The sequence below is a fragment of the Megachile rotundata genome, chromosome 11, assembly GCF_050947335.1.
Source record: "Megachile rotundata isolate GNS110a chromosome 11, iyMegRotu1, whole genome shotgun sequence".
Taxonomy (NCBI): domain Eukaryota; kingdom Metazoa; phylum Arthropoda; class Insecta; order Hymenoptera; family Megachilidae; genus Megachile; species Megachile rotundata.
The window spans coordinates 7,101,297-7,122,280 of NC_134993.1; the positions used below are offsets into that span (position 1 = coordinate 7,101,297).

Genomic DNA, 20,984 nt, shown 5'->3' on the forward strand with positions numbered 1-20,984 from the left:
AGCCTGTCAGCAGCCCCGGCTCTCACCCGCATTGCAATGTGCTAGCCGCGGATATTTTGAGATTTCTTTGGCTCTTGTCTCCACTTTCGCGATCTTGTTCCGAGAAAAGGGAGGTTAATGAGACGGTCGCGGACAGTTATAAATGAACGATAAGGCGCACGCCGGATTCCTTTAATAGCTGGTGCAAATTTATGGCCGCTGGTGGAACGGCCGCTAAGGAGTTATAGATTGATTGGTCGTGAAATCGGCTTTAATCAATCGTGTGTACCCTCTGAATTATATGTACGCCGGGCAGAGTTAATTAATTCTAACACATCGGCCGGTCGCCTTCCTTCGTTCGACAGCGCGGCATTAATCTGGCCTTTCGTTACATTAATTTGGCCGGTTGATAACGTTACACCTGACCGGCCGTATTTCAACGGACAGAGTAAGAACGCATGGAAAGGGCGAGGATGGAAAAGAAAAGAAAGAACGAGAGTTTCGAGAGAACGCTGCGTCGAATTTCGAGCGTTCTCCAAACGCGTACGCGGAACAGAAATTGAGATTCTTCTGTGCTATTTGACTCTGTGTCACGATCATTCTTGGTTATTAGGAGAGCGTTCATTCAGTGTTGATGAAATCACCGGCCAATTTTTAATACTATAAGTAAATAAGAGTGAGTGTTATACTACGGAGATAAGTTTAGTAATAGTGTACATAAACAACTTCTTACTCCTTAATACTAACGTCATTTTAGATTATACTATCATTTTAAACGATCTTGAATAGAAAACGTATGCGCAGTCGGTACTTATTCACAATAATTATGCGCAGTGAAGTTATTATACTGTATTTTAGAATATTTATTTATCAGTATCAACATTACTGCGTAGGTGTTTTATCTTCTGTTCTCTAGTGCGCATCTTTAATCTTATAAAACAAATAATGTAAGTTTCCAGGTCACAATATGGTGGCACTCATAAAATGTTGTTGTGGCAACAGTGTACGTGAACAAATATCGTCACTCTATAATATTATAAATTCTAATATTTTTTTAATAATCTTACATACGAAACGTATGCGTATGTATAATACTATAAATCAAAAGTATCATCACGAAATTTTGCTATGACATTAGTGTGCTTAAATAGATACTATTACTTCTTAATGCTAACGTCATTCCACATGGATTTTAAATTCTATATAAATTGTACATAATAATTATCATTAATGCTTAAAAATGTATGAAGTTTTGTTCATGTTTCAATATAGCGAGACTTATGATCATTTTCATAGCAGCGATATATGTAAATAAAATACTTGTTAATTTTAATGCCGTCAGAAGTATATTTTCAATTGTAATATTTTTAGTGAAACATTGGTAGTACACAGTTAAAAATATGAGATTAATGATATACTTAACTTATCCCAAGGCTTTGAATTAGTTTGTGCTATTCTTTTATTAGATAAAATCTCCTAGCTTTACATCAGTAAATTTTTAAATAAATTGCTACAAAACGTTTGTATGTAAAGTCTGAGCGACCTTCTTAAAAATATAAGATTGGTAGTATTGCTGACAATAGTTAACAAATATTAAATTGTATTTACCTTTAATCCCTTGTCGTACTTTGACGAGTTTTACTCGTGACACAGTCACAGCTCAAATGTGACAAAATTGCTCAAATTCAACTTGAAATTTAGGTCTAACTATAATTTGTATAGTCAAGGATCGGTGAATATAAAATGTTCATAACATTTTAATTTTCTCTGTCTGTTTTAATATTATAATTAATAGTTAGTTTCGACTGACACATCTGACAAATAAATTGTACGGCAAGGGGTTAAATAACACTATTTACGAATACAGACAAAAAATATGTATTTACATACTTTCTTTATTTGCATCGTTCGATGTTATATGTTAGAATGGATATCTGTACTGTTAACTATATACGAGGGGCGCTAGAAGCTGTATAATTCGAAGACATTTCTTAAATGATGTTAAATATCAAACATATGCGTAGTAGCTAGCCGTAAACAACAATTATGCGCAGTGAGGTCGTTGCATTTTACTTCTGTGCATTTATTCGTATGATCTTTACTGCGCACATTTATTTCTCGTCATTATCGACTGCGCATGTATTTAATATTCAAGGTCACTGCCAAGGTCAACAATACATTTTTTACATTTAGAGTAATCATTGAAACGACACTAATTTTAAATACTAAAGCAGTGCGCAATCGGTCATAAATAAACTTTAAATGAATTTGATATGTTTTATAATCTCATATGCAATTTGCAATTGGTCGGCAAATTCAACGATAAATTTTTAATTTCAAGTAATTCCCATGCGCAAACTCCCGTTACAGCGAATATAATTATTGGAATTTAGGGTACGTCAGATGAGTGAAAAAATTCAATTCCAAGCGTTCTTTCATTCCTGCTTCTTTTCAGATTTGTAGATCGTTACGACTAAATACCAACACTAATTGATTATAATAGCAATTTGGAATTTGTTTAGTGTTAGTATGATGTGTGTTTAATCAGATTTAATCTTCTACGCTTTCGTTGTCAGTTATTCTCAGTATGTATAGTACCGATAACATCTTCTTTGTACGCCAGGCAAGAATTCCAGTATCGCATACGCATTCCAGGAAAGCGGAGAATCCCTTCGCAGCTGTTCCGTCTTAATTACTAATCTGATTAACAGCAACGGTTAATTAATTGTCTATCGTTATAACGAGTTCGTTTTAATACCAAACAAGTTTCTCTTTTGCCAGTTTTATTTTATATCCGTCCCTGTCGTCTTTTATTAAACTCGTTGAAAAAATTGAGGTGGCCCTCCATTTAGTGGATACGTAAATTGGTCACGCGATCGATCGCATGCATAGATGTTCCTGTCGCGAACAGATGTGGCTAAGAGAACGAAATAAGACGAAAAAAGGAGCAAAGGATCCATGGTGATAGATAAAAAAAGGAGAAAGATGAGCTATCTGTGTTCCGCGTGACATGTACACGGTGTAAACAGGCATGTCCGTGTACTCTCGCACGGAACAGGAAATGTCTGGTAATAAAAGAGTGACTTCCGTCGGTGAAACAATACCGGCCGCGGGATTACCTCGTCCTCGGTCCACTTCCATCTTCTGCCTCGTTACCTTATCCAGCTGCCGTTAATTTGCGACAAAAGTAATTTAGCGCCGTCTCGATATCGCTTTTGTTATGATTCCAATTGCTGTTGCTCATTGGTAAGAGACAAAAGAACGGAATGACAGCTTTTTTTTGCGGATGTAAAAAAATATTGAACAGTACGGAAGTAGAATGAAACATTGTCATTTATAATGGGTCGTTCGAATTTCATCACGATTTGTATTAGTATCTTTATTAAGTAATGTTGTAATTAATATTTTGGTGATATAGCCGAATTCATTGAGTCAGAGAGGATAACTAATGGTATTATAATAGAAGATATAAATTATAATAATGGAATGTATGCTATACAATGTATTGATACCTAACCTTTTTTGCTATTATTTTTCCTTTTATTTTTATATACTGCACGTGATATTAATTATAATTAGGAAACGAGTGATTTTGTATATCGATATTTTTTCATTATAAAAATCTGATACCAAGTTTTTAAATACTGAAATTTACAAACTTCAAAATTTTCAAATTCTTAAATGTTGAGAACTTAAATGTCTAAATTTCTAAACTTTGAAATTTTAAAAAACTAATTTTCAAATTTTCGAATTATTAAAATTCTATAATTTTCTAACTCATGCATATCTAAATCCCTAAATTTTTACATTTTTAATTTATAAACTCTCGAAATGTTTAAACCCCAAAATTTCCAAATTTTCAAATTACCTCTTTTCAACGTTGCTAAACTTCTAAATTTCTATATCTCCAAATTGGCATTAGATTAAATTCCCTAATGTGGATATTTACCAAATCTTTAAATTCTTAAGTTTGTAAAAGTTTAAATTTCCTACTGCCAAGTTTCAAATTCTCGAATTTTCAGATCATGAAATTTCCAAATTTTCAATTTACTTAATCTTTCAATTTTCAAATTTCTGAAATTTAATTTCTCAAATTATTTACAATTTACATTTATTTCTGGATATTTTCCATCCACGATTATGAAAGGTCATATAATTGGTCCGGATGTAAAACATTATAACAAAAAATACGTAAATTTATCGACAAGGTTTTATTACTGCAATGTCCACTTTGATACTCTTTGATTTAACCTAAAAATCTTAAAGAATACGATTTTTTGTGTTTATTATTACACTCCGTCCTACACAAATGATTTTTTCTTCCCTTCTCTTCTTCTATCATCAAAAACTAGTAAAGTATTTAAGATGTTCGAGTTATATGAGACACTGTGCACACAAGATAGGACAATAACTTTGTCCATTTGGAATATTTCCGTTACATGTAATAATATGGGAAAATATTGCGCACGAAACCTGTATGGTATGGAAGGGTATATAATATGACGCAAATATTTTTCGTACGAGTAGAAGTATAAAGAAGATATTATGAAAAACAGCATCGTTTGTTTTAAAAGTAACATACAATTCCTATGTTTAGGGCAACAGCTGTTAATCGCATTAGTTATACAAGCTATAGTCAAAAGTTAGTTAAAGTCAGTGCGCTAGTGAAATAAGTATTACAATGATTTTCGGCTATAATTTTCCTTTGCGCTTTCATTTATAATACACAAATAATTGAAATATTATATATTTATGAAGTGAGGTTTCTGCTTCGCTTTCACGTTTTTAAATACAGCGTAAGTATTGCATAGTAATATATAATTTGAATTTTTGTAACTTCCGTAAAAGATAATAGGTGTACAGGGTGGTTCACCACATTTTGCCATCTAGATTTGCGTCATTATTATTACTCATACCAAACAATATTTTAGATGAAGTTGAATGGTTTTGAGGGGGGCATATGCTGGTGGTATTTTTTTTTTCAAGGTGGACGTGTAAAGGTTATATGAAGGTCGTTAATGTTTTTTTAAATGGAATCATATATTTTTTATTGCATCAGCTGATACTCCTTCATATTATTTACAAAAAAGTATTAATCTATTTATGTGAAAAAATCATTAGTTTAGGAGATATTTTAATTCTAACTTGTTAGAAAATCGTGACTTTCTGGTCAATATTATGAATGGCCCTAACTGAACAGCAAATGTTTTTCTACATGCTTTGAGAGGTCACGTGTTACCAAACGAATTGTGTGTTTTTGTTTTTTTTTTTGTTACGCAGTAACAGTGAAATTTTGTCTCTGTTACGTCTCTAATACGATGAATACGACAATACGGTGAATTATCACTTCATAATGAAGTATTCTAAAGAAGAAAAGATAGACATGTTATCAGTTTGTTTTGAAGTTGAGAAAAGTGCTACACATGCAGAAAGATTATACACTACGAAATGTTAGTAAGTCATTAATTTCTCGATTCAGAAAGTGTTCTGATGTAAATGGTCGCCACATTGAACCTTTTCTGTAAATAGACATTAAAATTAAAATATCTCCTAAACTAATGATTTTTTCACATAAATAGATTAATACTTTTTTGTAAAGAATATGAAGGAGTATCAGTTGACGCAATAAAAAATATATGACTCCATTTAAAAAAACATTAACGACCTTCATATATCCTTTACACGTCCACCTATAAAAAGAATATACCACCAGCATATGCCCTCCTCAAAACCATTCAACTTCATCTAAAATATTTTTTGGTATGAGTAATAATAATGACGCAAATTTAGATGGCAAAATGTGGCGAGCCACCCTGTACATGTACAACTATTTGAATAAACATCTTTATGTAAGAAAAATTTTTTTTACATATATTATAATTTATATTAGTGATAAAATTGTATTAAAAATGTATTAATTGAATTACATTACATTTATATGATTTTAATATTAATTTAGTATTAATTTACATAATTTAATATAGATAATGATTTAAATTTATATTAATTTAATATAAGTAATTTAACGTTTTAACATCTTGTATTAAATTAATATCAAGTTGTATTGAATTAATATGAAATTATACATATTCGTATTAATACATTAAATTACGTAATATATTAAATATACATTAACTTACTATAATTTACTGTTATATTTATATTGCCACTACTTCTGAAATCACAAAATAATTCATAATTAAAAAGATAATATTTTGTACAGATAAATTATCTGATTAATAACTTTTACAGTTTTCATTTATTAAAAACTGTCATTTTACTCATAATTTTGTAAACTAATTTTATCTTCCTATACAAAAGTATTCCTTCATAACATTTACGAACTACAGAATTTATATTTTCGAGCTGATGTTTGAACATTTTCAAGGTGCTGTTATTATAGTTTAGGTGTCTTTTGTGACAAGTTTCAATGTGTGCAGAGAACTCCTTGATGAGAGTCGTCTACCGTTAATCGATAATTATTTGTTAAGAAATCGCAGATACATCATTTCAGTAATAAGCACGTGACCATAGTTAGTACAGGTTGCGAATTTATTCTTAAACGTAGCGATTTAAAAGAATGACTCAGTAAAATAATCGCTTAGTATATGTTTTCAGTATTCTTCATCTCTCCTGAATCTTTCGCATTTCCATCTTTTATTCGTCGCTGTTGCATGTGCATGTACAGATGTTAGGTTATTTATTCGTCGTTAATTCACGTTCGGAATCATTTATTTTCCGGGTTTAATTCGCGATTAACGGCAGTGACATTTGTTATTAAAATTGCGTTGAATGGAAACTGTGTCGAGCTTAGATATTGTATATCTTCAGATTGATTCACAAATGATTAGCTATTTCGGTACATTCGATGTTGTGCAAATATTTAACATAAAAAGACTTACGTGATTGATGCAATAATATTTGTAACGTAAACATTATTTTAACTTTCCTGAAGTACAAGATGAATTAAGTAAGAAATAATGGGATAATGGAAAATAACTACGCAGTTTCTAAATTACCAAGAATGGTTAGCAGAAACGTTTTGCTTTTACACGCTATTTTCTTCTTTTCCTCGTTTCTTATATTCCTTATAATTATATTCCTTCAGGAAAATAAATGTAATTTATACTATGGTACAGAATCTTCTTAATTGCTTTGAAAACATGTTTTTCTATGTATTTTTATTCTATATAGATGTTTAAAATTGTTAGCTTAAAATTATAAATATTTTAACGAATCAATTAATTATTTTTTTCTTAGCGACTGTTTTTTCGGATGTTCTAAAAATGTTCGAAAAAAGAAACTTTAAACAAGTCACATATGAAAGTAAAATCAAATATTTTTTACTTCTTTTATGTTGTTGTGATATATTACTAAAAGAATGTTAATTTCCTAAATTTTTAAGGTAAATAATTAGAAATAAAACAGTAATGTGCATATTCCCCAGTTTGAAAAATCAAAGTGTTTAATTGCAAAACCTCTCTTTCACCTAATTTAAAACAAACTTAAAATATAATAAAAATAATAATAATATATGTCAAAATATAATTCAATTAAAATGTCGAATTATGCATTTCCTCGTTCGCGAAGTGTTTCGCTAAAAAAACATCAATCTTTTATACATTTATAAAACAATGCGTTAAGCTCACCTGCCGCCATTTTGAAATCTGTGCGGCGAGAGTCGTAAGAGTTTACCATGAATATTCATGGATTCTCGACGAATCGTAAAAGTACATGATACGATTTATGATCGCACGATTCGAAAAAAACTTTGATCCGAATTTGAGCGCTAAAAACAATGAGTGGCCAGGTCTTGGCTTACATGTTTCGTTCTAAAAATTACAGGGTTCCGCATGATCGATGCGTTCGTTTTTGGGTGGAATAATCAGGAACGCATAATTGCTTAATCCAACCACGTGCAATGTACTCGACTGAATGATAGAGGAGGGGAATACAGTCCATACATACTTGCAATAAAGGGACGATCGTGGCTAGGACATTCTGCTTTATCAGTGCAAATAGGATGCCAGAGTGTTTCCATTAATTCAAATCGTGAAGTAAAATCACAGCGTGGAATGTCCATTAAAGTCAAGCGGGGAGAAGTCGTTAGCTTGTTTGTGGCAACGTAAAATGCTGGGCGTACACTGTCCGAGTCGCATTTTAGCGAGGAAATTCCTGAAAAATGGCAATCATAGGGAAGCGAGAGAGTTGTTTTTCTGCCTAATAACGTCTTTTAACGACGAACGCCGACCGGTAGTTTCTCAAGTGTGAATAAAGTCCTATGGATTATCGAAGAATGTGTCGAGGCAGATAGGCGAAAACGCCAGTCAGCTTTATCTTAACTCACGTTTCACCGGTTTGTCTCATCGTAAGTCCGCCATGATTTACCGGCTACCCGAGTTCCTCTCGCGGGACCGATTAATTAAATTCGTTAGACGAGAAATTTTCATTTCTATACGCATTCCATCGTTTCGATCGAGAGAACATTAAAAAATCTTTCTTACCTTTTTATCCGTTGAACGAGATGCAATAAAAAAGAATGAACAAACTATGATTACCGATGGTCACACGAGTTACGACTTCAAATAAAACAACATGGACGAGTGAAAAAGAAAGAGGGGAAACCAGGCGAGACGTTACGCGTGTATTTTAGTGCGCTTCTTTCTCGCCACGCGCGAACACGAAATCGTTTAATTCGAGCAGAACGCGTTCGAGAGGAGACGAAGAAACCCGTAAAATGGACGTTCCGGTTTATCAGCACGTACGGCGTACCGAACGGCTTGTTTCCATTAATTCGCGTTGCAAGACAAACTCGTGCCATTGGAAAGGCCGTTCAAGTCGTTAGGTGGTAAAAGGCAAAATGAACCAAACTAATTTGCTACATTGTCACCGATGCACGGAACCCGACCGAGTACAGAATATCGATCCAGAATGGGGTCAAGAAATACGATAAATTACGCTTGATTATGCTTTCAGAACAGAAAACATCGACGGTGATAATGTTGCAACCATTGTCCGATCGATTTTACCATTTTAATGTCTAATGGTTCTTTGTATGGCCTGACCTTTGTACACGATTATAACTCATCCATAGAAATTCTGCTGCATTCGGAGTGCTTTGTAATTATTGCGACGATTATAGGTTTATGTATAGGTTTATGAGCATAAAATAAATTTCCCGATTTTAGCGAATCGAGTATTTTATAGCATGTCATTTTGCAAGAGCGTTTTAAAGCAAATCATTAGTCAGTGCATATAGCTAATCGATGTGATCGAGCTAAGTTTCAACGATGGAATATATTTTACAAGTGTTAGAATACTTCGAAATACAGGATGGCCACATTTTGCCATCTAAATTTGCATCATTATTATTACTCATAGCAAACAGTGCTTCAGATGAAGTTGAATGGTTTTGAGAGGGGCATATGCTGGTGATATATTTTTTTTTGTAGGTGGACGTGTAAAGGACATACGAAGGTCATTAATGTTTTTTTGAATGGAATCATATATTTTTTATTGCATCAGCTGATACTCTTTCATATTATTTACAAAAAAGTATTAATCTATTTATATGAAAAAATCATTAGTTTAGGAGATATTTTAATTTTAATGTCTATTTACAGAAAAGGTTCAATGTGGCGACCATTTACATCAGAACACTTTCTGAATCGAGAAATTAATGACTTACTAACATTCCATACTGTATAATCTTTCTGCATGTGTAGCACTTTTCCCAGCTTCAAAATAAACTGATAACATGTCTATCTTTTCTTCTTTAGAATACTTCATTATGATGTGATAATTCACCGTATCGTCGTATTCACCGTATTAGGGACGTAACAGAGACTAAATTTCACTTTTACTACGTAACAGAAAAAAAGAACAAAAACACACAATTTGTTTGTGACAATTCATAATATTAACCAGAAAGTCACGATTTCCTAACAAGTTAGAAGTAAAATATGTGCCCTCCTCAAAACCATTCAACCTTATCTAAAACATTGTTTGCTATGAGTAATAATAATGGCGCATATCTAGATGGCAAAATGTGGTGAGCCACCCTGTATAACAGAAAATTCCTTCGATGGTTCATGCGATTTTAATGTTTGGTTAAAATTTATTAGAATTATAAAAGCTACGAATAATAAGGTTTGAAAATGTTACACAAAATTTGAAATAAGAGGAAATAGGATTCCTGTTTTATTAACCCCTTGCCGTACTTTGACGAGTCTTACTCATGACGCCCTCAATTCAAATGTGACAAACCCTGTTAAAATTTGTCATACTCTTCAACTTCAAATGTAGGACCACCTATAATATTTGTAGTCAGAGATTACTAAATATAAAATACTTACAACATTTTAATTTTCTTTATTTATTTTAATATTATAGCCGTGAATAGTTTTGATTGACGCATTTGGCAAATAAATTGTACCTCAAGGGATTAATAGTAAATTTAAAAATATGAAAAATTTGTAAATTTGAAAATTTAAGAGTTGAATTAATTTTGAAAAGTGTTACTTTCAATCTCGTACGCATTGGATCTTTTAAATTAACAATTGCATCACTGGACGTAACCAATTTTAGATATTGAACGGAGACGTAAATAATGCAATGGATTGCAGTAACAACATGTGCATGATCATGTGTAATGAATAGCTCGACAGGAAACAATAAAGAGTTTTAATGTTTATGAATAGTTAACACGTACAAGTTTCAATGTTCCATTTAACACGGTTCTAGACACAAAACATGGCACTTTATGATCCATTGCAATATTTGCTCGTTTTGGCTCGTTAATTTTTAAATTTACGAATTTACAAATTCTGAAATTTATAAAGTTGTACATTTGAATATTTACAAAATTACAAATTTTTAAATTTCTTTGCAAAATATTCAAATTTGGAACGTTAGAAATTTAGAGAATTGGAGATCAAATATTTGGAAACTTGAGAATTTGAAAATTTGAGAAGTTAGAAATTTGAGAATTTCTAAAAGGAGTTTGTCTGGGTATTTAAACAATTTTAAAAATTGAAAATTTGTTGACTGGGAGAATTCGTAAAATTCAGGACTTTAGGACTTGAAGAAGTTAGATGTTTGGGAATTTGGAAATTTGGAGATGTAGAATTTTGGAATTTGGGAAGTTGATGATTAGAAAATTTGGAAATTTACAAATTTGACAATATGAGATGTTTGAGATTAGGGAATTTGAAAGTTTAAGTATTTGGGGATTTGGGCATTTGGGAATTTGAATATTTGAGAATTTCAGAATTTGAAAATTTGAAAATTTGAGAATTTGAGAATTTGAGAATTTGAAAATTTGAAAATTTGGGAATTAGGTGATTCGGTGATCTGAGAAATTAAGAAGATACGTAGAAATTTAGAAATCTAGTAATACCAAAATTTTGAAATTCAAAAATTTACAAATTAACAAAAAAACAAATAAAATTGAAAACTTGCAAACTTAAAAATTTGCTAACACACAAATTTAAAGACTTGAAAATTTTGATATTTAGAAAATTCAGGAAGTCAGAAATAAAAATTTGGAAATTTTTAAATTTGCATATCAGATTTCCATCTCCTTCATAATTCCATCAGCATACCATTACATTTTAATCAAAGATTACTATTCCATGAATTTAAAAATTGCACATATCGAGGAATGGAGAATAATTAAGTTTTTCCACGAAATCTAAAGAGGATGTCGATAACGTTTATTTAAATTCGCTGTAAGCAAATCTGTATCTTCTTCCTGTGAATTAAATCATTTTTCGTGACAGAAGTACTGTTACTGAACGCGGAAGAAATTTGGCGTACAGGAAATACGTACGTGCGTACGCACATCATGGTTTCTTTCTGTCTGACATTTCTTTTCTTCCTTTTTCAGAATCTCGAGAACCTGTTCGCGTTCGAGCGAGCTTCTACGATTGCGCTGAATACGGAATCGCTTCATTTAAGACGCGTTGCTGTGCACTATATCAGCAACACCAGAGAAATAGAAACGTACCGTTCAGTACATACCGATTCAATATGTGCTCTGAGTATGCACATTTCCCTATGAGGTAATTAACAAGAATAATCACAACTACATGTTTGGTAATCAATTTCTTTTGCATCAGTGTTGTCATTACTCTTGCTCCTTTAATTAAGAGATACGATTTTAGAAATTAATTATAACAATATATCGGATATCATTAAGTTTATCATTACAATTTTCAAACCAGTCCAGGTTTCTCATTTTAAGTCGCCTAATTAATTTTCTATAATTATGCTTGTATAGATTTTTTTGGGTCGAATTTTTACTGGAAAATGCTAGGTTATTTTAAATAAATTGTGCATCATGGAATGTAATTTTTGAAAATGAGATGCAACTGTTTAAATAATTTTTGGAATAATTTCTCCTATGGAAGATTGTACTAGAAATTTTTTTAAATATTATATTGTATCAATTTCTGTTTGTGACATTTAACACAATCAAATCTTTTATGTTACATCCATAAAATTTTTTAGACTTTCTTTTTATTTAATAAATATAAATTGTACAGTTGGCCAGACAAACAATGGAATAAATAGGTATAAATTTAGATTATCAGAGAAAAGTTCAATGAGAATCCATTACTACGTAACTAAAATTACGTTAAGGTTTTAATATCACATACTTTTAATGGAGCATGAAATACAATTGATAAATTGAAATTATTCAAAATGAATTATTCAAAGTGGATACAGCAAGAGACTTTGAAAAAGTAGATATTTAAAATAGTAAAACATTTTAAGATATTAGATTAGGTTGGCGATAAATTCTACACTGGATTATTTCAGTCAATTTAACGATCTCAATTAGTGTATGTTGATTTTTATTGATAACTATCGAATCAATTTATACATTGACAAGCAGTAGAACAAGTTTCTAGTATAAAAATGTTGATATTAATCTCTATCGATAAGAACTTTGGAAAGTAGAACTGATTATTCACTACGCGCTAACATACTGCCATATTATTGCTACATTTATTAAAATACTTTTCGTGGTTAAAAATAACTCTGACAAAATTCAGCGGTCTTTTGAAGAAAGTAAACTTTACCAGGTGGCCGGCATTACTCTAAAAATTACTCAATTATCAACGAACAGTGTAAGTGCGTTCTTCGACGCATTTAAATTACAATCATCGTAAATGACAATAGTATACTGCAATTTAAGCAACATAGCATACTTTATTATGTGCACTAAATATTTTGACAAACTTTAATTTTAAGGACTTATTTTTATTTTTTGCTTCTATGAAATAAGTAATAATATGGGTATCGATAAACAAATCTCTAGTTTTCAGTTTTATTTAACACAGTTATAAATATAGTAATGTTTGAATATATTGCTTACTTAAATATATTGTATATGTTGAATCGCATGTTGTATAGAGTCGTATTAATGTTATTAATATATGTATATGTATATTACTGTATTAATATGAGTATCTACGATACTCATATGTGTGTGTTAATGTATTTACATTTGTATTAATATTACTAGTATGTGGATGCATTAATGTCTTAATATCTGTATCTGTTAATGTATTAATATCTGTATTAATATTATTAATATGTGTATCCATTAATATATTGATACCTGTATTCATTTGACTTTAACATATTGTACTATGTGAACGTCAAGGGTAAAAAATGATCAAGGTAGCAGTGACATGTTGTGTGACACTTTTTAATCTGTACAATTATTTGTCTAGCCAAGTTTTATTATACATAGCTTCAGAATCTATTATTCATAGATTCAATTAATACGCATATCATTTGAATCCATGAATAATAAATACCACATACATTTGACAAAGTTTGTTATTATAAAAAAAAATACTAACCAAATTTCTAACTTCTTCATTGTGCCAGTTATTTCGAAAAGAAGCAAATGCTTAAAATTGTAAGTGTCCATAATGGAGTGGAGTACTGCAGTTCGAATAGTTTCGTGGACGGCAGTTAGGAAACGGATGCTCAGCGGGAAGGGAAGAAAAAGGAAACCTGGTGCCCAATGACTGGGCGTGCAAAGCAAAAACTGAGTGAGATCTACGTAAACGCGGAATGGTCAGAGACAAAACGCGATACGGAACGTATCGGGCAAGGATAGAGAAATACGTAAGGAAGGACGTGCGTTCCGCTTTATCAGCGCACACGGCATGCCGCGGCGTGTTTCCATTAATTCGTGTCGCGAGGCAAACTCGTGCCGCTGGAATGCCCGTTGAAGCCGAGGAGAGAAGTCGTTAAGCTGCGTGCCGTTCGGCCGGGCAACCGGTTTTCCCATCGGTGATTCGTCGTTAATTCGCCGATGGAGAGTAAGTAATCGCACGCGTGTACCGACGACCACCTCGAGTGTGTTACACGGTTACGTTCACACCGCCGCTTACCTTGGGGTTGTTCCGATTTTCTTCGCCGATAAGCTCGACTCCTCGTAGAAAAGCGAGAAATTCTCTCCCTATTCTTTCTGTTTATTTTTTGGAGAGAGTTTTCTGAGGGACACGCTTAACGATTATTTCAATTCCTTCTTTTCTAAGGGAATTAACAAATTTTAACCCTTTTTCAAATTTTTCGGCAGAGCTGTCTAATTATTATTGCAATGTTAAGGTAAATAATGTTAGGTATATTTCTGATTTAAAGATCTTTATACTAACTGCAATTGATATAGTACTCAAAACGCGATCTTTATGCAAATACGATTTACTTTTATCACACTTGAGAATCTGGGAATTTGGAAATTGGTCACGAGTCTGACTCGATGTTGTAGGCGAAGAGGTTAATGAAATTTATTATCTCAACTATCATATTTGTTCCTCCAAACAAAGTCCCCTCTGAAAGTCTTTATCACAAGAAAAAAGATATTCGAGATGATACACTTTGCTATGATTTATTTGTAAGGCGCGTCAGTTAGAACTAGCTAATCACGATTACAATATTAACCCTTTGCACTCCAAGATAATATTGCTGTTTGCAAACAGCAACATTAAAATATTAATCAAAATGTTAAATGAGTTCTTTTGAGGTCATTATTTCTTTGCTAATAATTTCCACTATTGTCTATTTCACTATTTTACACATCACATGAGAACTATTATAGAATTAATTAAATAATGCTTATTTCAAATTATTGTATTAAATCGAATGGCGCCTGAAGGCACCTCTTGAGAGCAAAGGATTAAAACAGACAAAGAAAGTTGAAATTTCATGTCAGTCCTGTATTCAGCAATTCTTGACTATACAAATTATAATTGGACTTGAACACCAGATTGAAATGTATTAAAAATTTGAGTTAGATTTGTCACAGTCGAAGTGCGAGTGCGTCACATGTCAGTTTCGTCAAAATAGCGCAAAGGGTTATTAAGCTACACACGGTATAATGCGCTAAGTACGTTTAAGGCGAAGTGAAGTCAACTTTACAAAAACCAGTCTGCACTTACCTCACTTCACCTTATTTTGAAAGTGGGACAAGTCCATCATCGAAAAAATGAAGAAAATGATAACAATGGATGAAACTTAATATATTTTTATCTGTAAGCAATGAATAGTAAAAATAATTCAAATTCCCTAAAATTCGACTGGTGGAAGGGGGTGATTATCGTTGGAAAGATGTTTATTTTGAAAATTGAGCAAGTCCGTGGGTTTTAATTACTTATAGCCGAATACATTGCAGTATTTAGCTGTGATAAATTTTGCGAATACAAATAACGCAGATAATATTGTGAAAAACTACATATTGCATAATATTGGTGACATAACCTCAATATGACTGGGAATCTGTAAGTCTGTCTACGTATCATTGCTTCTATTATCGGCTTGCAAGTTCTAGTTCAGTTTCTAATAAATACTTGACAGCATCGACACAATTTTTGTTTTAGTATCACAGCACAAAATCCCTTAAATTCACTTTCCGATTTTCTTCGTCAATAAGCTCGACCTTTTGCGGAAAAGCGACAAATTCTATTTCGCCTCTTCGTCATTTCTTTTTCTCGTTTTGGAAGAATCAGCCCGATGATCGCTTAACAATTATTTCATTTTTTGTTTTAAGAAATTCACAAAGAGATTTTAATGAAGTTTGATATAGGACAAAGTTGCCTAATTTTTTTAATACGATGGTGTGAAAAATATGTGAAGTAGTTAGTTTTGACTAATGCAATTGATAAATCATACGACAAGGAATTAAGTGTACAAAATTAACCTAACCGTTAAGTACATAAAGTATTCATAGCCCCCTGAAGATTGTGATGAAGTAATAGATTTCACGTGCTGGATATGTGATGAAATTAAAGGAAAATAAATTTCAGAATTAACTTATTGATGAATGAGACATAATTTGTAATCATTTTGGACGGCTCATATTTGGAAACAAGAATAGAACAATCAAATAGTTTCAAGGTTAGATCTACTTTATGTAATGATGTATGACTAGCAAGTTTCAAACCCTATTATATACACTATAAAGCAATATGTGTGCAAACAATTATACAATTATAGTATTATTGTGACATTTATAATTTTATCGCATCATTTCAAAAGCGTTATATAACATATTTTAAATATGTAATTACTTAATACGTTTAATGAATTTCAAAATCAATTATTCACATACAGATAATTACGAAATAAAACATTCCTTCGGCTTTTAAAAGAATTACTTGGTTATATGCTTGTAGAACACGGATATCTGGGCACACAGATATATTCAAAATGGAGTTTTATAATAAATCATAGGTGCTGCCACCGTTTTTGTTTGTGTTATATAAAGTTTTTAACTTTACTAACTAGTTCGTTTATATTTACATATTTTTGTAAAGCACTAATATACTCTATTCTGTAAAACTTGATTCGGTTTAATTGCTTATTGTGTCGTTATTATTTATTAGATAAGAATATAATAATTTTTGAAGTCATAAAACTCACCAAATAAATTCGCCAGCATAGAAGTAGATGCTCCTTCTGTAATCAAAACAAAGTATGCTTCTATTATTTATAAAATTGTAAGCAATAACGAAGGATAACATATTACAATCAACAGAACACATTATATTTTATATGCTATATATGTATAGTTTTAGGTATTATATAAATACAGTTTTGTGTAAACTGTTATTTACAAAATGAATAGTTTCTTTGTTTAGAGTTTAAGTAAGTATTTGTTATTTGAATAGATGTAAATAAATTGTATAAATAATAAGATTCAATGCTTGCAATTATAAGTATTAATATTACTTATATGTATTAATTAATAATTATTATTTAATTATTATCAAGAAACTTTGAAATGTTACACTGACACTAAGTTCCTTTAATATTTTATAAATTGCTTGCTAAATAAATTTATTACAAAAATTAACAAAATATTTGAAAAATTTTCAAAGGACTTTTCACTCTTCAATTTCTTTGTTTTTTTCCATAATATTGCTACTACAAATTTTGTTAACTAATTCATGATTGTATAAACGACCATTCTCCATCATTTCTGATATTATTTATGTTTGCATACAAATTGTAATTCCATGACATTCAATGTTTATGACTTTTATACTTGATTGACATCTAAATTCAGATTATGCTTGAATGGCGATACATTTAAATTTGTTATCTAACATGCTTCACTATTTATAAAACTAAAAAAAGAAAACGATAATCAAATCTGGAGAAATTATTTTAAAATTTCTCACGGCATTTCAATCTCAAATACAAAATATCTGACATTAGACGCAAAAGTAGAATTACTGAATGAATTATTTGTTGATTCACTTAAGTCTTAAGCAAGACAAAAATTAATTTTGATTCGTATAAGATGTAACCATCTTTCAGTGATGAGCTCTGAATTCTTTCTTTATACGAAATAATTGTAGAAATTTACATTCATCTATGGGACAAAAATCATATGCCACTTAAAGGTGTATAAAACAAAATAAAAGGATGTTATTTCAAATAGCAGACAAAATTTTAAAACTTCAGTTAAAATGTAAAGATACAAGATACCACCTTAAAAAAGAGAGTAGGTATTAATGCTTAAAAACGATTTTCCAAAACTAGAATATCATCATTCAAAACTTTGTTAGCCCACCCCAATGCTTAACAAGAGTGTTTGGAAACTTAAACAAGGCAAAGGAAAACAGTGGATATACACGAATGACCACATGAAATAGTTAGACGAGGCGAAAGACACACGCATAACATTCACGCACACGTTCGACGGGCAAACCATATTATTATATTTTACTTTGGTCGACACGGAAACCCTGGCATAATTTGCGCGAATGAGCTGCAATTATTTAAGGGTGTGCATACGTAAGGAGGGTGGCAGCTGCAATAGGGCAGCGTTATTTCAACCACTCGCGCTATAACCTCTATCGATTCGCCTTAACTGCGTACACAACGCGGGACGAGCTAGTTTACTTATTCCGGGAACTGTTGTTCGTTAACTAATCAACCTTTCGTTAACAACGATTGTTTGTACCACGCGGGTCCACCCTCTTTGAGACGATTTTGTCGTTACGATGAACCAATAGTTTATGTGCACACGATTTTTGTAGGAAGATTATTACTTGAGTAACGGTGAGCGTAACTTTGTCCCAAAGATGACCACTTTCGTCTTTGTTGTTTTCTTAGAAAGTAAAGAAGTTTACTTCACTTTGTGAAAATGTTCTATACAATCAGAAGGACCAATTAAGTAATTCATAGAGTGGTAAAGTACAACATGATTATGTTCTAACCTTAGGTCAATGCTATAGTTTGATCAAAGGTACCACTATTTATGGTATGTGTTAACCTAGGAGCACATGTGTAAACATCTCACACGTTTCATCTCGAAGGGGTAAAATCCACCAAATATTCTAAATTTTCTTTTTATGAATGCAGAAGTAATTTTCAAATATTCTTTATCAATTTCCTATTTTATAAATTCAACAATCATATGTAAAATTAAATTTTTCTTTTATTTTAATTAGAAAATATGAGCTGTTATAATATAATATAAACTGATGGACTGCGAACATTTATGTATTCCTCCAATCAATAATATAATACAAATATAATGTGCAATAATGAAATATAATGTAACATTCGTCCTGTTTAGGCGTATAATTTTTGTCTAACCCATTTTTTGCTATAAACAATCATTTAGAAAAATCGACAACAATCGATTTCATAAGTAGTTAATTAATTATTATAATATTTAAGGATCCAAGGTTATTTTTCCTAATATCTGATGAGGCTCAAATTTTATATAGATTATTTTTTTATTAAGAGACGTCGTAAAGACAATTTAAAAATAAAAGATCTTTTATAATTACTTAATTTGGTTTTGGTATTTTTATAGAAATTGATGTGTGCGGTTATTTGAAATTAAAAAATTTTAATCTTGATTATTAATAATATAAAATGGTGGCTTAAAAATGTTATTAGTTGTATCCAATTATTAATCCTTATATGTATAATTCTTATAGAGATTAATTTGGAACGTCAACATTTTAATTTTGTTTGAAAAATTAAAAGGAACTGTATCATGAAAATTTGGAAAATTTATTTAAGTTATTACTATTTTAAAAATTACAGGTTTTTAACATTAAACCTGCCAATGTATAAAATAAACTTAATTTGAAATGAAAAAATAAAGTAGAAAAATAACGAACAAATAGAACATAAATTAGTACAGAAAGTATACACAAGATTTTATGCTGATTTATATCTTGATAACAATGAACTTATGTTTCAAAGAAACCATAACAAAGTTCGTAACCTGAAATAAGTTTATTAGTTTTCCTGTTAGAGTAAAATATATAATGATTTATTATATCAAAATGAATTTTTATAAATTAAATATAGTTCACAGCAGACAAGCTACGTCATTTAAAATGTCAACAAATTTCAAATAATACAAATATTTATAAATAATTAGATTTTTTTACCATACAAAAATTTATTTAACAAGTGATTTTGTATTTATGATAAATTTCCTTTCATCTTGTAGAATAAACGTTTCCTCCATTCACTTTTTTCTGTCACTTAAAAATATTTGTTTCTCAATTACATATAACAAAGAGAATTAAATTCCAAACTCGAAGCGTTTTAACGCCTTCCCATTACGAAACATTTTTGACGAACTTTAAACATAAACTTCTCCCTCATTCTAGAGAGTTGCAAACAAAGTTAGAACGAAATCGGTGTTGCAAAGGTCGCGATTCCTTACGAGAACCGTTTGTCTCTTAATCCTTTGAATACTACGGTCACATATTCGCTCAGAGAAGCTCATCATGACTTATTGCTAAGAGTATATGCAATTGGCGAACGTTCGTTGATACAAGAATATTTATAACTTTCACACCTTATCTAATATGGCAAGCAAAAAGAGAAACGCATTTCAAGCAATAATGGTACAAAAAGTGAATAATCAGGTACAATTTATTATACCGAAAGGTTTAAACACATACATGCCTTGTCGAAACACAGCATGCGTTTTCGACTGAAAGTATTCGTTTTTTGTAATTACGCAAGTTTTGGGCCACGAGCGCCCACTGCACAGCAGAGAAACAAGCTTCTCGCAAGCACACGCTCTGTGGAAATGCACCGCAGCGCTTGGAAGCCCGATGTCGGTGTCGAAGGTGGTTGAAGTGGCCTGAGCGGTGATTATGAGCGAGAAAGTGCCACCGTCCACTTTTCACCCCCGTTGGCCGTTCCTTTTCTCTATCGTGGCAACTACCCCCGCCACTTTTACTATGGTTCAACTAAACCCCAACGGATCAATACGTTAAAACATTGCCACGTCGGGACGCCGGCGTGTAAAACCCGAAAGAAATAACAGTGGTTTGGTGTTTTCCTTTGGTCACCGCCCGACGTCTCCTGCCACGTCGCTAATGACCTTCCGACGAATTTCCATCGAGTCCTTTGTCTTCTGCGCGTTAGTGTCTCGCCGTCGTGTTTTGAGAACGGGAATTAACCGTGATTGTCGATATTTGCTGTCGGGTTGATATAGT

At 31.5% G+C, this 20,984-nt stretch overlaps 1 protein-coding gene across 1 annotated transcript in view; it reads right to left on the bottom strand.

Moving 5' to 3' along the window:
• The window catches only part of zfh2 (Zn finger homeodomain 2), a 207,837-nt gene that overhangs the window by 150,557 nt on the left and 36,296 nt on the right, over positions 1–20,984 (bottom strand). Inside the window, exon 2 of the mRNA XM_076537570.1 lies at positions 16,921–16,956. The gene's annotated coding sequence lies outside the window, so the exon portion shown is untranslated. The remainder of the gene's footprint in view (positions 1–16,920; positions 16,957–20,984) is intronic.